General features: G+C 35.8%; 1 protein-coding gene across 1 annotated transcript in view; it reads left to right on the top strand.

Annotated features, from left to right (window-relative positions):
• The window catches only part of LOC111141999 (protein tyrosine phosphatase, receptor type Q), a 202,867-nt gene that overhangs the window by 73,843 nt on the left and 115,342 nt on the right, over positions 1-13,682 (top strand). The window lies entirely within an intron of this gene.

Below are 13,682 nucleotides of genomic sequence, written 5' to 3'. Positions count from 1 at the left end.
TTGCCCGCCTTATTCCCCATCACATATTTAGCCCATTCTCCCACCTACCTCCCTTCCAGCAACCCTCAGTTTTTCTCTCTAATTAAGAGTCTGTTTTCTGGTTTGCCTCTTTCTCTCTCTTTTTTTTTTTTCCTCCTTTGTTCATCTGTTTTGTTCCTTAAGTTTCACATATGAATGAATTCATGTGGTATTTGTCTTTATACCACATTTATCTGAAGACACAAAAGACATATTTAAAAATTATAACACATACATTTTTATGACATGTGTCACCTGAGCACTAGCTGTGTAGTACATTGACCCCTCTCCACAACATTGGGAGATTAAAAGGAGGAAAAAAGAGAGAAAATCTGCTCTATTGTGTTTCCACAAATATCTATTTCTTACTATCCAAACTCTGAACTTATTGAGTTATGCTTTCTCATAATTTAAAATATGGAATGAACATGTAAACATTTTGATATTTATCTTTTACTTAATTGATTTTATGGAATTCTAGATGCTTCCCTGAATTCCATAGCTGATGGTGTCAAACTCTCATTCATCTATTTGTTTTTGTATATACCAGCCCTTATCTTGTATATTATTTGAATAAAAACATCCAGTTCACTAAGCTCTAGTCCACAAAGAATAAAACTCTTGCCTTCCCAGCACTGGTCTGATCTATGTCATAATCTCCTTCATCCTTTTACCTTCTCCAGTATTGTACCTGCGCATATACATGTAAGTCTGATTCCTTCCTGATAATTACTTTCCTGGAAGTTCCAACAGGGACTGTGGGTAATGGCATAATTGTTTACTTCTAGCACATCGGAATCTATTATCTTGGTAGCATCTTGTAATTCCTTACTCCTTTTGAAATCAGCATCACCCAATTTTACTCCATTTCTCTATCCTTGAGGCGGTAAACCATAGAACTTTGAGACATGGTGTGCCTTCTCTCTGGTTTCAGCATCCTGATCAGCATCCTTTCCTTTTCATTCTTCCAATGCAACACTTCTTCAGACTTCAGTGTTCTCACTGTTCAACTGGAATGGATGCTTTCCAGCAACGCCATCTCTTACTCTTGATATCTCAAACCATGCCATTGTGACTCATCTTCCAGGGGTTTCCCAACGCTGAGAGGATTCCACTGTTTGTTTTCACTAGATGCTGGCTGAAGAATAGTGCTATAAAAAAACAGAAACAGTTTACCTGTTTCAGCTATAAATTCACCTTTTCTAACTCTCCTAGTTGCTCCATAATCTTCTATATACCCTTTGTTCTTACTCTTTCAATTTTCCATAGCAGAATTATTCTCTCATTTTGAACATAATCTACCCATGTTATCATCTATATTTGATGTGGTTATTCATTTTACTATATTGTGATACTGACTTAACCTCCTTCAAAATTTGCCCATATCTTCATTTATGCTCTCCGGATAGCCTCTTAGGGGTATCATTGACTTCCTCATTTCAGAAATCTGTTTCAATATCATATCTCCTCTAGAACATTACTCCATCAATTTAATATACCTTCTCCTGCATTTTTTCCCACCTCTCTCTCTCACATACATACACACAAATACACACACATAAATTATTAGAAAATTTCAGCTAAGGAACTGGTTGGCATATCAACCCTAAATATTTTCACATGGAATTTATACTACATGAATTCTTCTCTTCCCTACTTTTCTATGCCTGTACTTTATAATCATTTTGACACCAAGCCTCATATTTATATGTGATTCTTACTCCCATCTTTCCTGCATAAAATCAGATCTTAATCAGTTCAGTCTCTGCCATGGTTCTGCACTCTGCTCCTCCTTCTCCAACTTGACTGCCCCATTTTGCATCATAGTCTCATTGCTTCCTGTAATAGTACCCTAAGGTAGCCTTACTACACACACTCATCCAGCCTGCTCATCAGTCTTCTCTTCCTACCCTCTTACGTTGATTGAATTGTCTCTCATTCACAGTTTAGAGCATTTACATGTTGGCAGTTAAAGTTTATTATCTGAGGGTAAAAGTTAAACATAGAGATTTGAAGCATAGAGTTAAGAATGAAAGCCACAAGATGTAGGAGATGGTCCAGAATACTCCAAAGGTTTTACATATTCTTTTTGTCTAGAAAATGCATCCTGGGGGTACCTAGATGACTCAGTTGTTAAGGTCTGCCTTTGGCTCAGGTCATGATCTCAGGAAGCTGGGATCGAGCCCCGCATCAGGCTCCCTGTTCAGCAGAAAGCCTGCCTCTCCCTCTCCCTCTCCCACTCCCCCTGCTTGTGTTCCCTCTCCTGCTGTCTCTCTGTCAAATAAATAAATAAAATCTTCAAAAAAAAAAAAAGAAAAGAAAAGAAAGAAAGAAAATTCATCCCAGAATTTATCAACAATTAGAATCTGACTTCTGTCTAGCTTTTCATTCTTATGTCCCTCCACTGCTTTTCCTCATCTAGCTGATGCCTCTAGCCAAACTTCATTTTTTCAGTATATTAGACTTGAAGTATTCAATTAGCAATAATCGCGCCTTGGATAAACCTCATTGGCTACGATACTGTCAATGTGCAAAGCTAGACTTGAAGTATTCAATTCAAAGGACATTTATTAACTTCTCGCTACTTGCTATGGGCTAATAATTGATTAGACTCTCTCTTTTTAAACATATCCAACACTTTCTCATGATCAAATTGTTTTGCTTCCTGTACCTATATTGTCCTTTTCCTTTTCTAGGTCACACAAAACTGTATTCATTCTTAAAAGTCCAACTTAAGTGTGTGTGTGTGTGTGTGTGTGTGTGTGTGTGTGTGTGTGTTTTAAATTCTTCAAAGACATGCCAAGCTTTAAAGCCACAGGCTTCACTCCTGACTTGCTGAATCTCATCTTCAGGAGTTAAGGCCCAAGAATCTGTTAAGCATCTCTTTAGGTGATCTGATGGCTAAATCTGGGGAAGTACTGGAGTAGATTACTCATGAACTTTGATGGTTGGTGCTATGTAGCAGTGAGGACAGGGAGTGTCAGAGAGGTTCAAAAAAGAGTGATAGGTAGTTGCCTAGTAGGTAGGCAGCAGACCATTGCTATGTAGAATCTGGAAGAAGGAAATATGTTCAAATCCAGGTAGATGGTTTAGTACCAGGTACAGTGGTCTTGATCATTGGACAGGAACTGAGTCTCAGAGAACTGGAAAAAAGACAGGACAATAATTCTGAGATAAATGAGAGGTTCAAGACTGAAAATGAGGCCAAAGACTCATTACTGAGTCCATTGGTACTCAGGGTGACTGCTTCATCACAAGAACAAAGCAGAAGTTCAGTTAGTAGAACTGAGACATGGAATCAAAATAGTAAGTAACCTGCTTTTGATAAAGAGACACCTGAATGCAAGGTACAGGTCTTTGTAAAAAAATATATATATTTGAATTTGATCTTAACTCAGGGTTAGAAGACTACATGAGTGAAAGCTGAAGGGAATCTAAATCAATGAATTAGGCAGATATTAGATATATGGTACTGTGTGTGATGTACGCACTCACTACTGAAGACAAATTCTTTTCCAAAGTTTGTATTCCTAACTCCTTGCATCTGAATGTATATCCCTGAGACCCTACTCCAGATCTAAGGAGTCAGAATTTGGAAAATAAGACTCACAACAAGTCTGCATTTAAACAAGATACGTGGGTAGAACAATGCTGAAATTAGACATGCACTCTATTCCACTGTAAACTTTTTGCTTGCAGGGTCTATGTCTGGTTTGTCTTTTATTTTCCTCACAGTTCCTAGCAGATACCCTGGGAATTATAGGTACTCACATGTTTGTAGAAGAAAGAAATGGATTGTTTTGTTATGAAATTTATCATTTTCCATAAGGGTTTTTATCCCATTGCAGAATATTATTTCTAGGGGAACCTGGGTGGTTCAGATGGTTAAGCATCTGCCTTTGGCTCAAATGTTGATCCTAGGGTCCTGGGTTTGAGCCCCACATGGGGCTCCCTGCTCAGTAGGAAGGCTTCTTCTTCCTCTCCCTCTACCGCTACCCCTGCTTGTGCTCTCTCTCTCTCTCTCTCTGTCAAATAAATAAATAAAATCTTTTAAAAATATTCTTTCTACATTTTCACCAGGCAAAATTACAGATATTTTCTCCCTTGCAAATGTAGAAGTATTTTTAATTAAGGAGAGTCATTCACATGAAACATAAGTATTAATTGGTACTTCAAAAATAGTTAAGCAATTTTTTCATCTTTAAATTAAGTTTCAGGTCTAGGATGTAATTATATTTCTGATTACAATATTTGTTAGGTAAATACTTTGCTTTTATCTGGGTTCACATGAATTGTTTGTTGACTAGATATTAGCTAGAACTGGAGATTCATTGTTCAGAATGGAAACAGTTTTATAGCTGTTGCAAACTTCTAATTTATAGTGGTCTAAGATTGGTCATGGTGTATAGTCAGCTCTGAGTCACTGACTCTGTACTTATTTTTGACATAAAGTAAAATCAAATTTGGCTCACTCTCTCACTGCCTGGTGTCTGACCTTAACATTCCTTCCAGGGATTATTGGGTATTTTTCTCAGTGTAAACTTGGGCCTATCTGGGCACAGTTAAACATGCATCATGACGACTAAATTTATGAGAAGATTAGTGTTTGGCGTCTAAGCTGGTTCCATTGTCACAGTTAAGCATGTTGGAATAGGGCAAATATAGATGATGGTCCCAAACCTTGGTACTTTAAACAGTATTTTATGTCAAAATATATCATATGTACCAATAAAAATATTAGAGCAAGTTCATGTGCAACCAGGACTGAACTTTTAGAATCTCATATTAGATCAAAATACATGTACTTATTCATATTATTTTCAAATCTTAGTAAATGTGATTTAATATTGAGTTTTTAAAACTTTTTTTTTCCCTTGGAAGATAATTTTACAGTTTGGATTTATTCAAAGCTCTTCCAAGTTCAGTAATTTAATATCAAGAGAGAAGAATTATCTACATCCCTTGGATGACCAAAACTCAGTTGAGGGAAAGTAAAATACACATTTGTGGTTTTTAGGAGTGTTATTTTCAGCAATGATTTCTTCATTCATTTTTGTCCAACAGAAGATATCAGGTACATAGGAACCCACTGGAAGTCCACTGAGCTAGCAAATATAAATATAAATATATTTAATTTTATTTCTTTTCAGTGTTCCATAATTCATTGTTTATGCACCACACCAATGCTCCATGCAATATGTGCCCTTCTTAATACTCACCACCAGCCTCACCCAACCCCCCACCCCCTCCTCTCCAAAACCCTCAGTTGGTTTCACAGAGTCCACCATCTCTCATGGTTTGTCTCCCCCTCCAATTTCCCCCATCTCACTTCTCCTCTCCATCTCCCGATGTCCTCTGTGTTATTCCTTATGCTCCACAAGTAAGTGAAACCCTGTGATAATTGACTCTCTCTGCTTGACTTATTTCACTCAACATAATTGCTTCCAGTTCTGTCCATGTTGATACAAAAGTTGGGTATTCATCCTTTCTGATGGAGGCATAATACTCCATTGTATATATGGACCATATCTTCTTTATCCATTTGTCCATTGAAGGGCATCTTAGTTCTTTCCACAGTCTGGCGACTGTGGCCATTGCTGCTATGAACATTGGGGTACAGGTGGACCTTCTTTTCACTACATCTGTATCTTTTTGGTAAATACTCAGTAGTGAAATTGCAGGATCATAGGGTAGCTCAATTTTTAATTTCTTAAGGAATCTCCACACTGTTTTCCAAAGTGGCTACACCAAGTTGCATTCCCACCAGCAGTGTAAGAGGGTTCTCCTTTCTCCACATCCTCTCCAACACATGTTGTTTACTGTCTTGTTAATTTTGGCCATTCTAACTGGTGTAAGTAAGGTAGTATCTTAATGTGTTCTTGATTTGAATCTCCCTGATGGCTAATGATGATGAACATTTTTTTGTGTCTGTTAGCCATTTGTATGTCTTCTTTGGAGAAGTGTCTGTTCATGTCTTCTGCCCATTTTTTGATGTGATTACCTGTTTTGTGTGTGAGTTTAAGGAGTTCTTTATAGATCTTGGATATCAGCCCCTTGTCTGTACTGTTATTTGTGAATTTCTTCTCCCATTCCGTGGGTTTCCTCTTTGTTTTGTTGACTATTTCCTTTGAGCTAGCAAATATATTAATGGAACAGTATGATTGAATTGGAATGTGTTCAATTTCCTTGTTTTTCTTTTTTCTTCTACTGTTGGTTATTTGAAAAAAACATATATGGCATAAAAACATATGCATATATTTTTGCATTTTAAGTATATAATATATATAATATATGTAACTTATACATATTAATAAAATTATATATGTTCATACATAATATATATTTTAATAAATTATCTATATTAATATATATTTTACTCTCAATCCTCTTCTGCAAAGTACTGACTGCAGTACCCCTGAGAATTATTTAAGAAATATTTATCTGTCATGCATTTTATTTGCATCCCTATTCTGTGGACCTCTCCGAGCAATACAGAGATTACTGGGCAAACTGTCATTACAACTAAATTTGGTTTCCATTTACCAGGTTTTTAAAAATATAAAATATTTATATCACTTAAAAGAATGCATACCATTCTCAAATACCATTTAATGGACTGAATGTGGGTGGTAAGAATGTTTCTCAGGGTTGCAAACTAATGCAGTAATTCAAAAGTTCACTTTTTCCTTTGTCTGCAACCCACTGACATTGTTCTCCTTATCCATCACCTTAGTTGAGATGAGAAGTCAAGTTTGTAGGAAAATTGAATGCTCCTATTTGTTCTTAAGCAAGTGAATTGACACATTCTACTTACTAGTCAGTAATTGCTGAAAGCATAAAAACCATTATAGTTGCCTGTCACAGATCAGAAAGAAATAGCTATTAGCATTGCTACTCTAATTGAAATTCAAGTGTTTTACAAAATATCCCTCATACGGACTTAAGTATTAAATATAATACTTCTCTTAAGAGTGAATATCAGGTCTGAAGTAACTTTTGCACTTGTAGTGTGGAAATTTGACCAATAAATACTTATTTAATACTTACTATTTTCAGGCTCTGTGTTTAGGGTTCAAGATTCAAGTTTGTATCCCAAATAGCATCAGTGATCTCTGCTGTGTGCTTCCGAATAATGCCACCATTATTGTAAAGACATATCCAATACATATAAGGCAATTAAATATGAAACTATATTAATAGTTAATCAATTGTGTGGATTGAAGATTAAATCAAATAGGAAATAGATTTTATTGAAAGCTACATTGAAGATTAGAAATAGATTTTACTGAAAGCTGTATTGAAGAAATGGAATATAAATTAGATGTTGCTCATTGGCAGCTTCAGCATTTCCTTGTATAAGAAGCTTAGATTCAGTAACCTAATGGGAAATGATATGGTCTTGAAACTTGAATTTCATAGGCAGTTATATTAGTGTTTACTTAGATAATCTGATACAGATCAATAAAAAAGCCAAGTTTTTGAAATACCCTTTTTTATTGTTCCTCAATGTGCTTTGAGAAAATGTCATATTACATGTCAAAGAACATTCTTCATTTTATTTGAGCTATATGAATGGTAGGGAGAACTAAAGATTGTGGGTATGCTAAGGCACTCATGGTAAGCCATCCTGTGGCACCATCACTATTCATGAATAGTGAGATTAAAAGAGAGAAGGAAGTAAATATGAATTCTAAGATACACAGTGAGATAAAGGAATGGGATCAGGCTGAAGGGTGCTTGCGTGGCTCAGTTGGTTAAGCTTCTGCCTTTGGCTCATGTCATAATCCCAGGGTCCTAGGATAGAGCCTTGCATGGGGCTCCCTGCTTTGTGGGAGCCTGCTTCTCCCTCTCCTCCCAGCTCATGCTCTCACTCCCTATCTCAATTACTATCTCTGTCTTTCTCTCAAATAAATAAAACCTTTTAAAAAAAAGCTGAGGGGAGGGCAGGCTTAGGTGGAAACCTGACTAGAGTGGAATGCATTGTATTGGAAAGAGTGTAGGAGGGGAGGTTGAATAACTTAAGTGGGCCTTATTTTGCTCTTAGTTTTGCAAATTTGTAGCAGAAGTTTGAATATAATATGATGGAAAAAAAGAACTCTGTTAAATTTAAAATAGGAAGCAACATAAGTAACTCTAAAAATAGTGATTGTTTTTTGACCATTGTCCTAAAAGACTGCAGTAATTTTTAGAAGAAGAATTTGTTCATTACATAGTTACTGAGCCCCCCCAAGTCACAAAGAATAAAATCCACAGTCATTTCAGTGGCCCAGAGGGTCCGTTTTTAACCCACCATTCTCTTCCCCCAGTTATGTATTGTCTCCTCCTTTATCTTTTGCAAATTTATCCTCAAATGCCACCTCTTTAAAGAGGATCTGATCTATTTATAATTGAACCTCCTCCCAGGTAGAATTTTCTGTCCTCTTTATCTGCTTTACTTTTCTGTATTGTACATGGCATTGTCTATGGGTCTGTCCTCATTATAATGCACGTTCTGTGAGGATAGGGATTTTTCTTTGTGTAGTTTACAGCTATTTCCAATGTCCAGAAATGTGTCTGGAATTCAGTGATACTCAATAAATACATTATGAAGATTGAATGAATCAACCAATCAATCAGTACACAGTCCTAGAAAAGTGATAAGCACACAGTAAACACTTAATGTGTATACTTTGGGAGCCTTAAATAGGAACTTATGGTTATAAAATTATTTTTAGACAATTATATGGCAAACTATCTAAGAAAGGTGTGTCTTCTGGAATATATTTTTTAATTAAACTTTATTTTGACATAGTTGTAGATTCATATGCAGTTATAAGAAGTAAAATTTAAAATTAACAAAAGTTAAAATTAACAAGCCCCTAGCAATCCTGGCAAAGAAAAAGAAGATGCAAATTACCAGTATTTAGGAATTAAGCTACTATAGACATTACTAACATCAAAAAGATAATAAGGAAGTAATACCAACAGCATCACACACAAAAATTTTATACCTTAGGTGAAATAAACTCTTTGTTAAAAAACCACAGTTTCCACAGCTCACCTAGTATGTGAATAGCCCTATAATTATCAAGGCCATTATATGCATAATGATTTCCTGTGACCCACTCTGGTAAGGAAAGGGAGGGCACCTCTCCATTCCTGGCAGGTGGGGGGTAGGAATCTGAGTTCCTTCCTCGCCCTCTGCTGACACCCCAGGGAAGAATGCTGAGTGGGCACAGGAAAAAGGGCTGCCCACTAGGCCTCTACTGAGGAGGCTTCCTGGCCCTAGCTGGGAAAGATAGGAGTTCCTCATTATGCTCCCACATGGGTTCTCCACTGACATGGGGGAGGGGTCTTGTTACTTCTGGAAAGGGTAGAAGTTCTAGCTTCTTATTCTGTCGACTCCAACTTCACCCTATCAAAGATGGTTGGCGTGCCTTTGTACCTAGGGCAGGAGACTAGGTTCCCCATTTGACCTTTGCTGTATGTGAGGAGGTGGAGCCACAGTTTTCTTCTGTGGTTTTGGGTAGAGCTGTTACTGTCTAAAAGTTTTCATCTCACTAAGCTACATGGTTTTCTGCCTAGAGAAAGCAGGCTTTTATTGGGACTTTCTTGGCCTCAGCTAGTTGTCTTTTCCAGATTGCTGGCCTCAGGGATGTATGAGAACTCACCACTGTGCTGTTTCTTGGGTCCTGATTTCCCTAGTTCTTCTGCCTTCTCTCCACCTTTGAGTGTCTTCACTTTATATTATTTAATTTAAATATTTAAATATAAATATTTAAATATTTATATTTAATGTCCATGGTTTTAGTTGCAGGTTGTGGAAGGAGTAGCAAGAATACATCTACTCCATCTTCTCCAAAGCAGAAGTTCATATGGGGATATATTTAATAGTTCTAAGTAAGCATCTTTGCTGTAAGCATTTTCACCACAATCAGATCATTTCCACTCTGTAAGGAAATTTCACTGAAAAAGATAAAAATAACGGGCTGACAGTTTGAGTTGATGGTTCATTTCATCAGCTCGTTGACAGTTTGGTTTCATTTCTCTATTGTTACAGTTCTCCCATTTTTATATGATATAAATCTAGCCAGTTCCTATGGTGGTCTGTAGGATGGCACAGAGTTTTTTTTTTTTTTTTTTTTTTTTTTGTCCAGGTGCCCTGATTTTATTTTTTTTTAAAGGAGGCTCCACACCCAGTGTTGGGCTTGAACTCACAAACTTGAGATCAAGAGTAGCGTGGCACAGAGTTTTGAACCCATACTTCCCACAGAACTTTGGAACATCCATCAGTGGGCATGTGACAAAACGCCAAGAACAAATAACGGTGTGGAAAGTTTTCACAATGAAAGACAAAGCTCACTTACAAAAATGCATTCCAGTATTTGGAAACTGATATATCCTTTAGTGAAGGAATAAATTTTAGGGGAAAAAAATGAGATACTGTACATGAAGATAAATCAACAAACAAAAGCCTACGTGATACGATGGATGAAAAACTTTGCTGATGACAAGTGCTTAGGTACACTCCAAAAAATAAAATCCATTATTTCTGCAGTACTGCCACGAATCAACACTATACATTTTTAATGTATTCAGATATTTAGTATTTTGCAATAAAGTCTTTCAAATTCTATCGTTCATTTTTAGTGTTTCATTATGTCCTTTTTAATGAATATCCCTCTTTTATTTTTCATGATTTTATCATTTATGTCAGAGTTGCCTTCCAGCCAATTAGTTATGCAGCAAAGATGCTTCTAGCAAAAATACTTCCAGCAAAAATTCTAAGCAAGTTTAATATCATGCATGGTACCCTTTTTATCCACCTACTCAAGATGATGTTATTTAATACATATGAAGTAGTATGCTAGGAACTATGGGAAGACTATGATGAAACAAATTTATTTCTTGTGCTTTTAAAATTTAGAATTATATAATTTTATATCTTCATTGGACTTCAGAGATAACCTCATTCAGTCATTTCATCTGGCAGACATGGGAAATGAAGCACACAGGTTAAGCGTCTGTTCAGTGAGCTATAACTAATTATTAGCAGAACTACCACTGATCCAGAACTCTTTCTTCTTATTTACCCTTACCTTAAAAATTAAATGAATCATTTGTAGTTATTGAAATTAGAATCGTTTTCTTCCATTATTTCACAATATCTGAACAAAATTCTTATGGGGTAAGGAGATTGAGGTCCATTATATGAATTTCCTCATTAATTTGTGCCGATATATTTATGATAAAACTTTATACAGACTTTTGCCCAAAAACGGATTTAAAATTAAGGAAAACTCAATTTCTATCATCAGATATGTGCTTACCTTTAATACCAAAAGTACTATAATACTAAAAATACTATGTAAAATACAGCAGCCATTCTGTGAATTTTTAGAGTTCCTAAACATGTATCACATTTTTTTTAATCCTGGATTCATTCCAAAGGTGTGATGTTTGGCTTTGTGAAATTGTCTTAGGTGTCAAATTCTAAATTATAAATGTAAAACTCCTTTTAAAAGTAATTCCATTTGGGGGCGCCTGGGTGGCTCAGTGGGTTAAAGCCTCTGTCTTCAGCTTGGATCATGATCCCAAGGTCTTGGGATCGAGCTTGGGATCGAGCTTGGGATCGAGCCCCGCATCGGGCTCTCTGCTCAGCGGGGAGCCTGCTTCCTCCTCTCTCTCTGCCTGCCTCTCTGCCTCCTTGTGATTTCTGTCTGTCAAATAAATAAATAAATCTTAAAAAAAAAAAAAAAAAGTAATTCCATTTGTAAAAAATGAATAGGAGTTACTCTGCATGATTCTCCTTGACCCCACGGATGCTCTAATACCTTTCACTAAGCACACTCCCAGCATTACTCCTTTCTTCATCCCAGCTCCAGCTAAAAACAGCTGTTCTTCAAGCAGCATTTTTATTAACTTATTTAAGAACTGGGGCATATCTTATTACCCTATTTTCCATTCCTGTCCTATGCAGCTGTAGCTGGTACTTTTCATAACAGCTTCTACATATCAACCTCCTCCCCCATTTCACTCTATTTTTTTTCCTTTTTCTCTTTTACTTTCTTTTTTAAGTAAATTAAGGATGTGCCTGTGTGCATGCAAGAGCCTTCTTTCTTTATCTCTAGTAACCCTATTACTTGAAAGCCTCAGGAATGTGCCTGTTGTTTCGGTGAGATTATAAGCGTCAGGGAAACCATTTATGAACGGTGTAAAAATTCTGAAATGTAAAATAAATGACTTTTACTGATGGCAAAATTTCATTAACAATGCTACATTTAAATTCAATTTTAAAACAGTGCAATATGAATATAAAGAAAAAGCTTTGAACAAATTGTTGTTGTTAACCTCTCCTTAATGAACTTCAAATATTACAAGTTTCATGGTGTGTAAGAAAATAACTTTTTTTTTTTTTTTTTTTTTTTTTTATTTTTTTTTTCATAAACATATAATATCTTTTTATCCCCAGGGGTACAGGTCTGTGAATCGCCAGGTTTACACACTTCACAGCACTCACCATAGCACATACCCTCCCCAATGTCCATAATCCCACCCCCCCACACTTTTGGTCAGGAAACTATTTCATAAAATAAGGCATGCATAAATAGCAGTCACCATGTGATTAAACACTTCCAAAATTCAAGTAAAGAAATAATGATTCTTAGTATATTAATGTTATCATTATAATTTTAATTTTCACCACCCAGTATTCATTGTACCCTCAAATCACCCATTAGTTCTGTGTCTGGTTACCTTATTATGAAAAATTATTACCTTAAAAACAATTTGCAATGAATGTTAGAAAGATAATAACTGTCATTCCTTATGGATCACAATAATGAAATCTATACCAATTAAAAGATACATTAAAACTAAGTAGCCTAATTTTCTGGTTTGTTGGTAATTAAATTAGCCTGCTTTAGAAAGGATTTTTTTTTTTTTAAAAACCAAGATCCTGTTTGTGATTTTTTTAAACACAACTACATTAATATTTGTTATATAAGAAAAGTCTAACATTTTTAAAGTTTAGACTTAAAATTTAAAACTAACTGTATATTTAGGATATCATTACAGAGAAATGGTTAACTGTATAAGACATGTTCCTTGAAAGCTGGATAGAATGCTATTCTCACAAGTGCTAGTAGGAACTTTGCTTGAAGATTGAACAATTGCCAGAAGATAGTTGAAGTTGAAAGTGTTTGTTGACTACTTGAACTAATCTGTAAGGCTTCTTCTCTAGTATGGATATATGAAAAATACAACAAAGCTCCTTGTTTTATCCCACTAACAGCTAGATTTATAAAACATTAACTAAAAAGTATCAATGTCTAGTATTTTTTTTAAGATTTTATTTATTTATTTGATAGAGATCACAAGTAGGTAGAGAGGCAGGCAGAGAGAGAAGGAAGCAGGCTCCCCGCTGAGCAGAGAGCCCGATGCAGGGCTCAATCCCAGGACCCTGGGATCATAACCTGAGCCAAAGGCAGAGGCTTTAACCCACTGAGTCACCCAGGTGCCCCTAATGTCTAGTATTTTAAATTTCTGTAGAGATGTAATATGTAACTTATTTTAGATATTACTGCTATACTTTTATGGGAAAGCTTTTTCCTTCTCATATTTTTATGTTTTCTTTTTTATGTTTTTTACATATGGGAAATTATTTTATATAAAATGAAATGCAC

The sequence above is a fragment of the Enhydra lutris genome, unplaced genomic scaffold (genome assembly GCF_002288905.1).
Source record: "Enhydra lutris kenyoni isolate GAN:26980312 unplaced genomic scaffold, ASM228890v2 scaffoldscaffold7, whole genome shotgun sequence".
Taxonomy (NCBI): domain Eukaryota; kingdom Metazoa; phylum Chordata; class Mammalia; order Carnivora; family Mustelidae; genus Enhydra; species Enhydra lutris.
Note: the sequence above shows the minus strand (reverse complement) of the source record. Positions and strands in the feature narration are given on the sequence as shown.